Genomic DNA, 15,597 nt, shown 5'->3' on the forward strand with positions numbered 1-15,597 from the left:
TTAAAAGACAGAGACAGCTTTTGCTGTACTTCACAGATTGCTTCCAATGGTATGAGCAACTCAGTGTGAGCTTGCCAGGACTGTGTACTGTCATTTTATTTAATTTTTCCCAATTTATAGACAGAGAGGTAAGATCCCAAGTCTGCTCCAACTCACCTTTTCTGCTAGACACACATCCTAAGGAGCTACTCTGCAGCTCTCTTTTGCTATTTTGAGACAAAGTCTCACAAAATTGCCCAGGTTAGCTCTCAGCTCACTGCTAAACCTAGGCTGTCCTTGAGACCCTCCTCCCTTTAATCCTTCTTATCTCCACTGACTTTGTCCTCTCTTTGGCTTGCTTGCACAGGCCAAATACTCCTATCTTTTTCCATTTCCTCAGAAGTTCAGGGTAGGAGAGACTCATAGCTTAATGGCAAAGCACGTGCTTTGTAAGAGCAAAGTCCTGACTTTGGTCTCCAGCAACATGAAACTCCGAAAGGAATAACAAAGTTCCACCGCAAGCCCTTTCTAGCCTGGGGTCTTTGCATGAGTTGTCCCTTCCTCCATGGAGCGTTCCCTCCACCCCCTTTACCTAACTCACTCATCACTACCCTACATGTGCCACCTTCACACTGCAACCTAAGTTAGCTTCTTCTTCACTTTCCTTGTAAAACATTTAAAACCCTGCCCATCTGCTCATTTGTGCGTCTGTCTGACTACCATGTGCTGTTTCCGTTTGATGTTATATCTCCAAGGGCAGCTCCCTGCTCTGTTCTGGCTGGAATTGTATGTAAACAGCTAAAAAAATGAGTGTCAAATGCATGAGGTTGTGAAGAGGTATGTGCACATTAGAAACAAGTTTGTAACATTAGAAAATACACAGTCAGAAATGAATTTGGCCCCATGTAATACCATCCATTGAAGACAGGCATTGCCAAGGTGGCATTTTGAATGGTTCTTACTGTGCACTTAGCTCACTAGTGAATGTGGCTTCATGGTGGTCTCTGGTATATGGTGAGGTTTCCACTTTGTTTCTCATGTATTTGACATGATATCCCAACACTGATGGGAAGGGATGGTCAGACAGTCCCATGAGGAACAGGTGGGATGGAACACTGGGATGGAAGAAGGAGCCCTTATTGCAGATCCTTTGCATTTGGAGACACAGAACCGATGCAGTGGGAACTGACTTTGGGCGGAGAGCACAGCCCTGTGCAATGTGATTGGCAACTCTGTGTGTGCAGAGTGTTGACCTTTCTAACTTTCCATTGCCCTCTCTGAACGGAGTCTCATGGTCTTCAGAGTAAGCTGAGATTAACTCGATGATGGTTCCTGCTCTATGCAGGGGTGGTCCTGAGGCTGTGAGGGAATGAAGCGATAGTCTACCAACTGGAATTTCATGATGACTAGGAAACAGCCTCTTTGGGCTCCAAGTTCCCCCTCTGTGCCCTCCACCCACTGCAGAGGTTTCTGTAGTCTCTGAGTCATGGATTAACTAGATATTTGGTGGGGAGGGGGAAGAGAGAACCATGGGACAGAGGAGGCAGAGATTCTGATTAATTGAAAAAGTTTTTTTTTTATTTGAAGGTTAAGCAGCAAATCCATTTAAACTTGACCCAGACTGTTTTATATGGGATAGTATATGAACTAAACACAATAAAATTGAGCCCAGGGGAATATTCCTGAGAAGAAAGAAGTCAATAATGTGACCCTCAGTTGCTTTTTACAGCTGATATGGGTGTTTGGTTACTCCCATACCCACTAAAAGAATTTGATCAAGGCCTTGGCATCTTAGACATCCAAAGACATTAGACACCCCATGGGTATTAAATGGCCAATATTCTGTCTTGAGCACAGTAGATGTTGTGCGTGCTAAGGACAGACTTCTGTCTCTGGCTGTAAATCTGGCAGCTTTAGGAATAGATGTGCATGATTACCAAGGGGTTCTGTTTTACGTTGAGTTGAGGGTTCTAAAGGATTGAGCAATGGGATCCTTGTAATATGCGAGATAGAGCACCCTAAGAATACGGCACTTGATTCTGACCATGTATAGTCAAGGACATTAGGTAAGAGATTTTATGTGGGATGGTAATGGGCCCTGTGGGGCTGAGCTGTGAAATCTGTATTGGCAGCCTGGGTGCTGACGATGACATTTCCTTGCCGTCCAGAGGGCCTCAGTGCTCGGAGCTGTTCAGACATCTGCTGCAGAGAGCGGAAAGGCAAAGGAAGGTGTTTACATCCTCCTGGCATGGAGGAGTTGAGGAAAGAATTACGTCTTCATTTTTATCTTGGAAGATGTGGGGGAAAAAACACTGAAGTAGAATTCAAAAATAGCCCATAAATTTCACCATTTGTACATAACCATTCCAAATTCCAGCACAGTTTTGCCCATTACAGCTTTTGTCTGCTATTGCTTTGTTTCTCAGATGCAAACACATTCATCTCCTTACACAAATTTGAGCCAATACTTACATAGTCTATGAACAGTTGATTTTTTATTGAGCAGTATGTGGTGTGATGGTTGATTTTCACTGTCATTTCGACCAGATTTAGAATCACTGTAGAAACACTCCTCTGGGTATATCTATGAGGGTGTTTTCAGAAACATTAATCTGACGAGGGAAGGCCCATCTTGAATGTGGCAGCACCATCTCATGGGTTGAGATGTCGGACTGCATTTAGAAGGAGAAAATGAGCTGAGCATCACTGTTCATTTCATTCTGATTTTTGACAGATGACACAGTGTAACGGGCTGCCTCATGCTCCTGCTGGCATGCCTTCTCTGCTGTGATGGACATGACCCCTCAAATAGAGACAAGACAAATCCTTCATCCCTTAAATTGCTTCTTATCAGCATTTGGTCATAGCAATGAGAAAAGTAACTAATATATAATGTGAATATATTTCGTACACCTAAGTATATTTGTAGTCTGATAAGTTAAAATATACATTTAATAACACTATGTACCAAACATAGGGATTGGGATTAAGGAATGTAACACAGCGAATAAAATAATCATAAGCTTGTTTTTATTTTTATTAATCCTGAAGACCAATGGAGGAAACACATTTTATGTTTAGTTCAGACATGGGATATTATCCATTCTTATTCTTTCTGGATTCCATGTTTGCAAATTCATTATCCCACAAAATTTCATAAACACCAACACCAATGCCACAGTTCACTCCCTGCCCCTACATCCTGTCATAAATGTACTCATAAGTGCATACCAAGCCGTAAAATATCTGAGTTTTTTTGATATACACATTATCAATGGAGGCCCAGTGAGGTGGCAAGTCTGCCTTCTTAGTCTTGCTCAATACTGTAAAAGATGGACATCCTCATGGTGGGTGCTCATATGTAATGTTTTCTCTATTTCAGAGCTTTTTGTTGGGAACTCTGTTGTTTAAAATGTAGTAGCGCTAAAGTGCCAACCGGTACCCCTAAGCACAAGAAGGCTAGGCTGTGCCTTCCAGAGACGCAGGTATGCTGAAGGAGCTCTGTTCAGGCATGAGTTACTGTGCCGTTGTCTGTGCGTTCAATGTTAATGGGTCAGCTATGTCTATTAAACAAGGTGTCCCTAAGCAGAAACACGCACATGAAACAGGGACATGCATTCATCAGTTGAAACTAATATTGTGACGAGAGGAACATAACCATGCATTTCCTCCAGGAGCCCATGGTACAGTATTCTGTAATTCAGGGCAACTTTATTAAAAATTGCCTTGAGCAACAAGAGTCAGCCATATGCCTGCCTATGCTCTTCAGTGAAGGAGGACACTCAGGAATGGAGACATATGTTTAGGGTTTTTTGTCTTCATGTATTTAAAACTATTAAATAAGCATAATTTCAAGACAAGATAACATCATTGCTGCCATAGAGATGCATAGATGAGCATAATTTTATTTAATTCATGAATGGGGAAACTGACGTGGAGTTACATTCAGTGCAGAGGATAACTCAAGATCAGACTATCTACATATTAGTAATATTGAAATGAATATGCAAATGAGACAAAACTGACCCATTTCTTTGAGGGAAAACTGTCCCTCTTCCAGAACGAACCATTTGCATGTATATAGAGAAGAATTATGCTGGATTGCTATCTGTTAGCTACAATGCCCAGAGTCTTCACGGCTCCATAGACGCAGCATCAGATAGCAAGGGAGCAGGATTACAGACAAAGTGTGTGTCCCAAGGAAGCACACACACCTTTTCCTCTCACAATCTTCTAATAAATTTAATCAACCTACTCAGAGTGGGGAAGACAAAGATGCTGACTCTGATGAACATCGACAGGGAGTGTGGAGGCAGAGCCTGAAACGTAGGTGTTTAGAGGAGTAGAGGACAGCCAGGGAGATACACGGCCTTAGGACAGGACAGCCAGGGAGATACATGGCCTTAGGACAGGACAGCCAGAGAGATACATGGCCTTAGGGTCAACAGCACAGACAGTTGCCAGCCATCTGAGGAACCCCACTAAGATCTGCTCGAAATGCCTCTTTGGGACTGGCAACATGGCAGCCAGCAGCGACTTGGCATGGACAGTTCTTATAAGGACACGACAGGTACCAGAGGTATGAATAGGTAAAATAGAGACAAGAGAGAAGAAATAGTATTCTGCGTCTTGACGTGCTATCATGGATGTATAACTGATTACATCCCACTTTTGATTCTTTAACATTTAGGTTTTAAAATATTTTAAAATTACAATTGCTATCTTGATAGATCTTTATGCCCAATAAATTTATCTGGAATACATTCCTAGAATTAGGCTGAGTCACTGAGCCTTTCAATACTTTGTTCTCTTTTATTAAAAAATTGGATCAATTTACAACCAGTGCTCAACTGTGGACAATGAGGCTTTGTTTGTTGGGACATGTGCGTCTGAAGCTATTGTGAGCCTGCATTCTCTCTTTATTCCTTTGTGTTTGCCTGCGACAAAAACTCTGCAAACAAGAAATTTGGTGTTGAGAGCTGATAACCGATGGCTCTTATTTCTTATCTGTGATTAAAAGTCCCAACCTCTAATTTGGTTATTTGGTACAGAATCAATTCTTTGCCTTGTTGGCATCCATTCATGTTAAATATCGGCAGACTGTTATCTTCCCTTTTGACTTGAGTTAGGTACGCTCTGATTTAGCACTGGACATTTTCCTTCCTTCATCATCTCTGTTTTCCTCACAGCCTTCCATTTTGCAACAGCTTTTTTTTTTTCTCTTAGGCTATGACCACCCTTCCATACCCAAGAACAGCACTATCATCCTTGGAGGGATAGAGGGACTTTCTACCTTTATGTCCCTGAGGGCTGGATTCCTACTGTGCTTTCAAAAAAAAGTTATAGCTATTTTGCTATTCATTCTGTTTTCACTTTTTATTTTATACTTATTACCAACTGGCTTACCAGGTTTGTGGAACCTGGAAAGTTTTTAAGGCAGATAATTATCATTTTCTTTTATTTTCCAGTTGACTCTGTTGGATTTTCCAAAATTATTTCCATTTGCTGATTTATTTTGTTCTATCCTAATGAATTTTCTCAGAGTGGGAGGAGAATTTACATATCCAATAGGTTCAGATATAAAGTGTTGCTATTGGACCTTTTCCATTGTCAGGCTGAGGCAAGCCTCAGTATGACTAAATGGCAGAATTATTAATTCGTGGTTATATATGATGGACATCTAATCCAGGTACTTACATACGTCAGGTAAACACTCTACTGCTGAACTGTGTCTCCAGCCTGAGAAAATTAATTTAACTGCATATCGCAAAAGCTCAAGAAGATATGTCTCTCTCTCTTTATCTCCTTTTCATCAGCACTGTCATAGTGACTGATGTGGTGGCCGGGGGGAACCAGTGTGACCTAGATTATATGTTCTCTACTTACCAGTAGTATTGCCATAGACGAGTTTGCTGGACTTCACTGGACCTCTTCTATTTGTTTGGAGTGACAGTCTGGCTCCTTTGAGGCTGCCTACACATAAGCAACTTCATGCGGAGTGGCTCAGACACTCAGAGCATGACCTGTGACCTAAGAAGATGATGAGTCTTGAGAGCTGGTTTTGATTAGCTTTTCTGGACCTCACAGCACCTCTAATGTCACAGCTTCAGGCTCAGCCCATACCCATCTCCATAGAAACCCTTTGGCATGGAAACCTTCGAGCTCCTAGTGAGCCAACTCCAAGAGGGAACAGCCTGACATAACTGATGTTTCTCAGTGGTTGTCAGGGACACTTCCTCAGATGTCCCCCAAGTCCCCTCTTTGTGTGCTTGTCTGTCTTGGAAGGGGCTTGTTTTCAGTGTCCTTCACCTCGCTGTGCAAGGAAGGGCCTTTTCACCCCTCTCCTGCACTTCGTCATCATCTTTCCCTCCCTATTGTCAGTCAGGAATCTGTCTGTCTCTCCCCCTTCCAAGTTCCGTCACCCTCCCTAGGACAGTCAACTGAATCATGCCAGCACATATCTGTCTCTGGATCTTCCTTCCCTACTCTATGTTTTTTTCTACCCATCCCTCTCTTTGGCTTTTACTGACATTCAAGGGCCTTCAGGAGATCTTCCAACTTTAACTGTCCTGTCCAACCCCCTTTCTCATTCAGCTTCATGACCAAGAGATCTCACTGCTCACAAGAATGTTTTAGAGCCCGGAATGACAGCATTTAGACTCAAACATATGTTGGAAAAACAGTATGATTAAAAGTAACAAGTGTTTAATTCTCTCCATATTATGTCTACATGACATATATAAAATCAAGTTTGCTGTTTAACAATTTCATTTCAACTATTAGTTAGCTTTCCTGCCAGACAAAGAATTCTCAAAGTACAAAGTGATTAGAAAAATCCAGAGGAAGTGATGTTATTAAGTTGTAAAGAACCAAATGATATTAAAAGCAAATTTATTTTATCAGTATTACAGAATTATTTTATGACAAAATTAAAATTAGTGTTGGAGAAAGAATGTAAGTGTGTTTTAATATGGTTTGATAGAGAGTTTCAAAACTACACTGGCCTTTGAAGATCAGGCACAGACTTGGAACTGCCTCTGCCTTTGCTCTCTGCCTCCCTTTGCACCAGCTACTTCCTGATATGTCTTTGCTCCTGTAGACAACAGTACCATTCATCTTTTTATTTTGTTATTATTTAAGTCTGTGATAATTGATGGTGTCTTCAATTTACCACCATCCCTTTGAGGTTTAGTTGCTGAGTTTACCTATTAGCAATCTAGTAAGAACTTTACACATAATGTGAATTCTCCTTATTATTAACTGCATAGGACTGGTTTGTCCCAAGTGGTTGTCATTAAAAAGGGTATAATGGGGTGTTCAGAGGTAAGCTTGAGTATGTCCAGTCTCGGATTACCCCCATAGCCACTCAGTGAGAACCAAAACATGACCTATTTAGGAAATCTGCAGTAAATCATGTGACATGACATAGAGATAGGGAGAAGACAAAGATGGGGAAGTAACCCTTGGCAAGTGGCCAGGCCCTTTACTTTGAACTCAGAGAATGTCATAGCATCAACTTCCCCTCTGGCCTTCATAGAAGATCAACGGGACTATTATGGAATAGTCTTTCTGTATACTGTGAAGATGTGTCTTTGCCATGGGTTCTTCTGATTGGTTTAATAAAAGAATTGACTGGCTAGTAGCTAGGCAGGAGGTATAGGTGGGACAGCCAGACACAGAGGATGCTGGGAAGAAGAAGAGGGAGAGTCTAAGGATTCACAAACTAGACACAGAGGAAGCAGGACATGTAGAAAATGAGGTTTCAGGCCATGAGCCATGTGGTAGAACTTAGATATGAAATATGGGATAATTTAAGTTGTAAGAGCTACTTAGTAACCAGTCTAAGCTATCAGCTGAGTCTATGTGTGGTTATTTGGGAGCTGGTCAGTGGTCCTGACAAAAAACTCCACTACAGACTATGGTAGACAGGATCGGTTCTAACACAGCGAATAGGGTTTCCAAGTACCATGCAAATAATGATTGGTGGAAAGGCACAAGTTTCAAGAAAGAGCTAGGATATGATCTCCCAGTGACAGGGAACTTGCTGAGAACCACAGCAGTCTGGGGAAAACTCAAGAAAAGGGACCCCAGTGTCTCCAATATATTGGTACTGTAGTGTCCAGCACAGACTGGCAGTAGGCAAGTACCAAGCAATGTGTTTCATAAAAGACCACTTGCCACAACCATACACATGGTATTTTGGATTCAGAGAAGATAGTTCCTTTGAAAGACTTTCTATAAGTGTCCCCCTTCATAATGAATGTTTAAAGAGCCATTTTTGATCATTAGAGTATAATAGAAACAAACTTTATGGCAGATCTCTTACTTACAATCTCTAATTGAGTATTGCTAGCAATCAAAGAGTAGAACTGTCTCTTAAATATATTATAATTATTTATTTGTATGTGGAGGAGGCACACATGCCATGGCATATGTGAAAATGGAGGACAATTAGTAGGGGTTGGTTCTCTGTTTCCACTGTGTGGGTCCCAGGGATTAGATTCAGGTTTTCAGTCTTGGCAGTAAGTAACTACTGAGCCATCTTGTTGATCCAGAATCATCTCTCTCTTTTGAATTTTTTTATATGAAGAAAAAGGTCAGAGAAAAAAATCTTTTGCTATGGGCTATAGAGTAGATGAATAGCCATGCAGAGGACCTGAGCCCGGGCCTAAAGCTCCTGCCTCCTTTCTCTGCAATGCCACCTCATTTGAATACTATCTGTGATGTTCCAAAAACTTGAGACTTCTCCTTGGGGATGAGAAATTCCCCTGGGCTTGTAGTCTTGGCACATGAATCTCAGATCTGCCCTTCCCTCTGTCTCATAATGAATATTTCTTCAGATCTGAGAGCCTGTGCCTTCTCATCTGCAAAATGGAAATACAGATGATTACTTGATAAACTTAAAACAGGGTGAGATGGATAATTGGACAATGTTTTAAACAACTCTTCTAAAGTTAGAAATCAATATAATATGCCCGTGCCTATTTTATTTTCTTTGATCCTGAGATTGAACCAAGGACCTTCCACAAGTTAGGCAAGTGCTATACCGCTGAGCTATATCCTCAGCCCCCCACATAGTTTCTTATATTTCATTTTGGCAAGTGATAAAGTTTATGCATGCTCATTAATTCTATTTGGTCCAATTAAATCTGTGTTCATTGTCTTGTTTACTAACATAACTTCCAAAGATCCTCTCTACAAATGCATTTGCCCTATTCTCTTAATAATAACATGCATCAAAACTGGTTTTCTTCTCCAAATGCCTTTTGGTAGTGGAACCACTTGTGATCATACACTGTCTGAATTTAAACACCATCTTGTTGTACATGTGAAAGGATCCCCCTGGAAAGTGGGTAAAGTGACCTTTCTTTAGTGTGACTGGGGGGTTGGGGGGAGGGCAGTCTTTCTTGAAGAGCATCCTTGGAGAAGCAAGTTTACGTATTTTCCCAAGAGATGGAACATCACTGGGATTCCTTAATTTGTGTTATTTTCTCACTGTGCCCACATGAGGCTCAATCGCTTTTACTTTCTGCTCTTGTCATTCTTTGCCACAGTGGCAGAGATGAATATCTTCTGCTCTATGGTTATTTTCCCGAGACGCTAAAAATATTGGGAGGAAATTGGTTTTTCTCTTCTGCCTTATCTTTGCATATGTATTCTGGGGGATCTCAGAACAGCTCAGGGGGTGACCTCTGCTTTATTGTCAGGGTAGAACCATGACACAAGCACAAGCCACACAGAAAGAAAGCCCAGACTCCCTGCATACTGAATCTTTCCACAGCTGTGGCCTCTGTGGCTACATCTGCCTGAAAGTATCAAGGGGTTGGGGAGAATGAACCCACTGGCCAATTTCAATTTATTCCTGCCCTCTGGTTTGACATGGTCCCCTCCTCTGTAGCTAGCTGATTGATTTTCATGACTGATGGAGGTGACAGATATATTTTTGAAAATGATGTAATCCCTGATGAGATAAGAGATGGAGGGTGTATGTGTGCATGAGTGTGTGTGTGAGAGAGAGAGAGAGAGAGTGTGTGTGTTAGTATGTGCATGCGCACGTGTGTGTGTGTGTGTGTGCGCGCGCGCGCATGTGTATTAATAATATCAGTGTTGGGTAGTGCTCTCTGCAAATTCCTCAGTGGTTGGTCCAGGTATTACATTATTAGATGATAGGATGGGGGACTGAGTCCTGGTTGGGATACCTGGGCCTTGGTTTTGCTATTTTCTTGAGGAAGTTTAGTAACTCTTCTGAGATTCTTTTTTGCCATTTTTAAAATCCTTTATTGTTTGAGATTCTCACACATGTATAGAATGAAATATGGTCATATACACTCTTCTTTTCTGCCCCCAATTTTTCCTATATTCCTCAACGCCTCTCCTTCCTAAATTCATATCTTCTTTTTGATAGCCTATTAAGTCCAACTAGTGCTACCTATATATCACAAGGATGGGCCATCTGCTGAGCCATGGGAAACCTACCAGTAGCCATCTCTATGATTCTCCCCGGCAGCCATCAACTACCACTAGCTCCTCAGTAAGGAGTAGAACCTGAAGATCATTTGCCCCATCTATGCGAGGATTTTAGATAGCTTGGTCTTTTGTAGATCTTGTTCACACAGTCAGAGATGCCATGAGTTCATGAGATAGCTATTGACATATCCAAAGACAGCTTCTCACAGTCCTCCCCACCCCCTCAAGCTCTCCTACTCTTTATACTTCCTCTCCCAAGATCTTCTTTGAGTCTTGGTAGTAGATGGCTGCTGATAAAGATGCCCAGTTTAGGGCTGAGCTTCTTTTCCATTAAAAATTAAGGCATCAAAGAGACATCTAATTACCTAACTAATATCTTCCCTCACCTTTTCTTTCTTTCTTTCTTTCTTGCTTGCTTGCTTTCTTGCTTGCTTGCTTTTTCTTAATTGAAAAGGGGCCTCATATAGTCCAGGATGACCTTGAACTCATGATTCTCCATGGTGACAGAATTGTGGGCTTGTGCTACCTAATGCATTTTCATGTACTGTTAGGGATCAATTCCAGGGCCTTGTGCACACTACACAAGCAATCTGCCAACTTAGTAACACCCCCCAGCCTCCAATTTGTAACTTCTAATTGAGGTTGGATTTTTATCTCGCAACAGTGTTACCATCTAAAGACTATATTTTCCAGGATCCCATGCAGTTGAGTAGGGGTATGTGACTAAGGTTTTTATTTTTTATTTTATTTTATTTTATTTTTTTATCAATGAGCTATAAGCAGAGTGGGAACATTCTTCCTAAGGAGGCAACAGTTACTTGTGACCACTTACTGTTGTTATACTAATCCTTCTGCCTTAGAGATATAGACCTAAGGTGAATGAGTCTTGCTTACATCCTAGAGCAGGTGTAAGTCACTCAATGTTTTGTACTGGATACCCTTGAGTGTTAAGTGGATACAAAGAGATTCTCATACTAAATCAGCTGGGTTGCCTCCAACTTCAGAGGAAAGCAAGGGAGGGCTGTGTCTCCCTTCCACTCAACAAGCACTTTTTGCAGTAGGTAAAGCCCTCAGCTCTTTAAGGATCTTAAGCTAATTCCACAGAAGAAGGGCCTTATTAAGGTTTTCTAGGAACAACGTTCTTTTCTCTCTGATAGAGGTGGACTTTGATCAAGTTAAGCCTGTGTGTCAGTGAATTCAGTCTGGAGGACACAGTGAGAAGACAGCATGAGTGATAATGGTTAGATCACCCCAGTTATGGGTGAATAAATAGGGGATTGAGTGTTCTGAATGGGCAGTGAGGCCAAAGGCTCCCTGTGAGGCCCTGACAATGACCCATTTGGTGTGCTGGGCTGTGTTCTATTTACATAGACTTCTGTGGACTTCTCTGGTGACCTTGGGTTTCTGAGGAAATTCAGCTTAGACTCTAGACTCTCTCATACCCAGAACAACTCTTCATGTAGGTTTAATCACAGAGCAGACTTCTTTTAGAGCAGTGGTTCTTAACCTGTGGATTGCAACCCCCTTTGGGGAGCAAACCACCCTTTCACAGGGGTCACCTTTGACCATCTGCATATCAGATATTTACATTGCGATTCATAACAATAGCAAAATTGCAGTTATGCGGTAGCACTGAAAATAACTTTATGTTTGGGTGGTCAAAACAACATAAAGAACCATATTAAGGGGTCACATTAGTAAGGTTGAGAACTGCTGCTCTAGAGGTTGCTAAAGAGACCCGTTAGGAGGCATAAGGCTGCTGAGGCTGACTGCAGTCCTGTCTTACAGGTTTATTTATTTATTCTCTGGGAGGGAAAGGGTATCCTGGAAATTCAGGAAAGTGATATAGGATAAAGACAAGTGACACCAGCCTCCCGTTCTCTGTGAATGAAATGCCTTCACAAGGAACCTGGAGTCTGAAATGATGACAGAATTGAACCATTTGTTCTTGAAAGCATCTGACTTCAATATGGCTGCTAGCAATGCGGCAAATTAAACAAGATGCCTCCAGGCCCCGGGGCCATGGAAGAGTACTGAGAAACCCACAGAGCACCCCAGGGGGAGCTGTGTCCTCTGAGTAAGAGAGAGAGAAAAGACACTGATGGACCACACCCAAGCCTCTTTCCTCCACGCATTAAAGGGTGTAGTGCTACCAGATCCTTTCCCACGAGGCTTATCTCCTACCTTTGTTATTAATGATTTCTTTTCATCCAAACCACTTAGATGTGATTTTCAGCATCAATGGGATGAAAGCAGAATCTAGATTGCCCAGCTTTTCTCTCCGTTTTGAAATCTCGGAGGAACTGGTCACTAGAGCCTGGGTTTAATGAGCATCAGCTGATTTCACAGACTGTCCTTGTTAGCGGGCTCAGGAAGATACAGTCTCGGTCCCTTCCTCCTGGTTCCCATTCTGTCTTCCTGGGGCTAGAGGGTGGCATGTTAAAGGGCTGTGTTGGCAGAGGCAAGGTCATGGGGGTGAGTGCCAAGTCCTAGCTGTGGAGCCCCCTGGAGATCTGCCTTATTTTATGGATGAGACTCAGGGGAACTTGCAAATTGAAGGGATTCATCTATTAACTGTCACAGCTGGGCTTCTGGGCAAGGCTGAATGACTGAGAAATCGAGCCTGAAGCCCGCCAGAGGGATGGGTCAAGGGGGGCATCTGGCTGTTGGCTGGACCAGAGTGCCGAATGTGAAGGGCCATTTGTTTATCTCCCTCATTTGTTCACTGAACGTCTTTTCTATGACAGATGCTGAGAGGGAGACTTGAGACGAAGGGATGAAGGGCATTTCTTCTATCTCAAACAGTTCACCATCTCATTACAAGAGAGACATGTATGAGTTGTTATACTATGCAGGCATGTACGTAACCATGCTGGGTGGGAAGCCACTGAGGCAGAGACTAAGGTAGACAGATACGTAGGTGTGGTATACTAGAAGACCTTGTAAAGGAATACTGAATCAGGGTGAGGTTCTGTAGCAGGAAAAATAAAACCCAGAGACAGATATTGGGGCTTGACCTGAAGATCAGAAAAGCAAAGCAGCCAGCCAGTAACTCTTACCTCTACCTCCAAGAATTCTAAAACTCCACACTCCACATTCCACACTCCACTGAATTCCTATCTCTTCCCCCTTAAATTCCTCTCTGCACCCAGCCATATCACTGCTGTCTCCACCTCCCTAGTGCTGGTATGAAAGGCATGTGATCCCAAGTGCAGGAATCACCTTTGTGTGAGCTCTGTTTCTCCTTTTAGACAGATTCAATCTTGTGTAGACCAGGGTGGCCTTGTAGTAACAGAGATCCGTCTGCCTCTGTCTCCTGAGTCCTGGGATTAAAGGTGTGTGCCACCACTCCCTGGCCTGTATGGCTGACTGGTGTGACTGCTTTGCCCTCTGATCTTCATCAAGCTTCATTTATTGGAACAAAAATAATAATAGCATTGTAGGAGTCACTTCCCTTCACTTGTTCTTCAGGCTACAGTTTCTAGTAACTGTTCAAAAAACAACTACAAGATCTTAGTTTAGCCCATGGGCCATAAAAGCAATGGACAGGGCTTTCTCCTTCACCCCCCTCCAGTAAAGGGCTAGCCTCGTGTAGCCCATGTCAATCTGCCATTGTGCGCCACTGGGGAAAAGTGGTACTTAATGGGCAAAGGGAATCTCATTAATTTAGGGGCATTTCTTGGAGGGAGCCAAGGTCCCAGTGGGGTGCTGAGATTTCTTGATCCACTTGCCTTCAAGGGGTAAAGGGAACCTAGTAGTGTCCACTATGGCCGTTAGCAGTATGCTCATCCTGGGCCAGGCAGTACTGGGCAAGCTTCCCCAACCAGTTATTGAATTTTCAGGTTAGCTCTAACTTCAGCTCATTTATGTCAAATTTGGTGGCTTTCAACACTTTGATTCTGTTGGCTTAGTTATCAGTTAGCAAAATATATACTTATTCAAGCTCCCTTCTCTTCCACACACATCCTACCTGAAACATATGCATGATGGCCCCAAAGGACAGACATGGTCTTTTTCCTGCCAGATAACTTTGATTTGCTTCCAAAGACCCCCATGACCTCACCTTCCTCTGTCGTAGCTGCTGCTGGTTAGTCTCTCCCCTGTGGTGTTTTTCAGTCCCTGTTCTTCCTTCTTGTCGGGAAATCCATGTCTTGATGATTGGTCTCAAGTTTGTGCAAAGCAAAGGCATGTGTTGATTTTACTGCTGGTGGTTTCCTTGGGAGATGACCCTGGGAAACACAGAGAAAAACTGGCAGAGACCGGGAAGGACTGAATGGCATGTTAACAGATAGCTCGCCTCTGTGTTTGTTTCTGTGGACAGTCTTCTAGATCCACACTTTAGAAAGCAGGGATATGTCCATCCTCCCTTAGTTTCCAACAGGATGAAGTTCATTGCTCTAAGACAGCTCGTTTGCACTCCCTTAAGACCCGAGGTCAAACATATTCTATTCCTTCAGTGGGATTCTCTTCCCCAGAGTCATGGCCAGTATAGCAGGCTGCCTGTGATCTCCAGGCTCAGGGTATGCTGCCAACAGCTGTTACTCAGCCTTCGTCAACTTTTACTAGCCCTTCAAATCCAGAATTCCTTTTGCTCCAGAGGATTTGTTGCCGGTTTCTACATTGCAATAGATACAGCTGGACAGACAGCAGGATCAAGAAGTTACAGTAAGGTCCTAGGTGGTTTCCTGCATGATCGTTAGCTCTGCTCTGGATGAACTTAGGGAGGCTCTGCCCTTCTCCAGGTCAGTTCCTTCCTCCATGTCATGGAGGTGATGGCAAGCTTTTGTCCGGACTGCAGAGGAAGAAATGGATGTGGACATGCTTAGGACTCGGTGAAGTGCGGGTGGATGGAAGTTATCGATTACACAGTAAGTGCTGGGATTAAAGCAGTGTAAATGGATTGATGATGATTATCCCAGGGCTTTACTCTAATGTGTAGGAAACCACGGCTCTCACCCATCACTCCTTAAAGAGGTTTTCTGGCTGCTCTTAGAGACAGGCCCTTTGGGGGTACGCTAAAGACTGCTTTGCTGAGTCTCTGTTCAAGGGATCATGACTGAAGGGGAGGTTGGGACCTTGGCTCTCCCAGGAAGATAGCTCTGTTTCCAGCCCATTGCCTGGCTGCTGGCCTAGAACTTGTCGCCAACACAT

The 15,597-nt window shown here is 42.9% G+C and overlaps 1 protein-coding gene and 1 long non-coding RNA gene across 3 annotated transcripts in view; one reads left to right on the forward strand and one right to left on the reverse strand.

Moving 5' to 3' along the window:
- The window catches only part of Ptprt (protein tyrosine phosphatase receptor type T), a 1,017,256-nt gene that overhangs the window by 505,826 nt on the left and 495,833 nt on the right, over positions 1–15,597 (forward strand). The window lies entirely within an intron of this gene.
- LOC126506947 (uncharacterized) lies at positions 1,666–14,606 on the reverse strand. Of its 2 annotated transcripts, XR_007593381.1 has the most exons (4): positions 14,510–14,606; positions 5,866–6,009; positions 2,452–2,651; positions 1,666–2,291 (listed from the first exon to the last, which is right to left on the reverse strand). It is a non-coding gene; the product is annotated as an uncharacterized lncRNA (long non-coding RNA). The 2 variants fall into 2 exon arrangements; XR_007593382.1 differs by lacking the exon at positions 2,452–2,651.

This window comes from Alexandromys fortis, unplaced genomic scaffold (genome assembly GCF_014885135.2).
Source record: "Alexandromys fortis isolate MF-2015 unplaced genomic scaffold, M_Fortis_MF-2015_v1.1 scaffold_27, whole genome shotgun sequence".
NCBI lineage: Eukaryota > Metazoa > Chordata > Mammalia > Rodentia > Cricetidae > Alexandromys > Alexandromys fortis.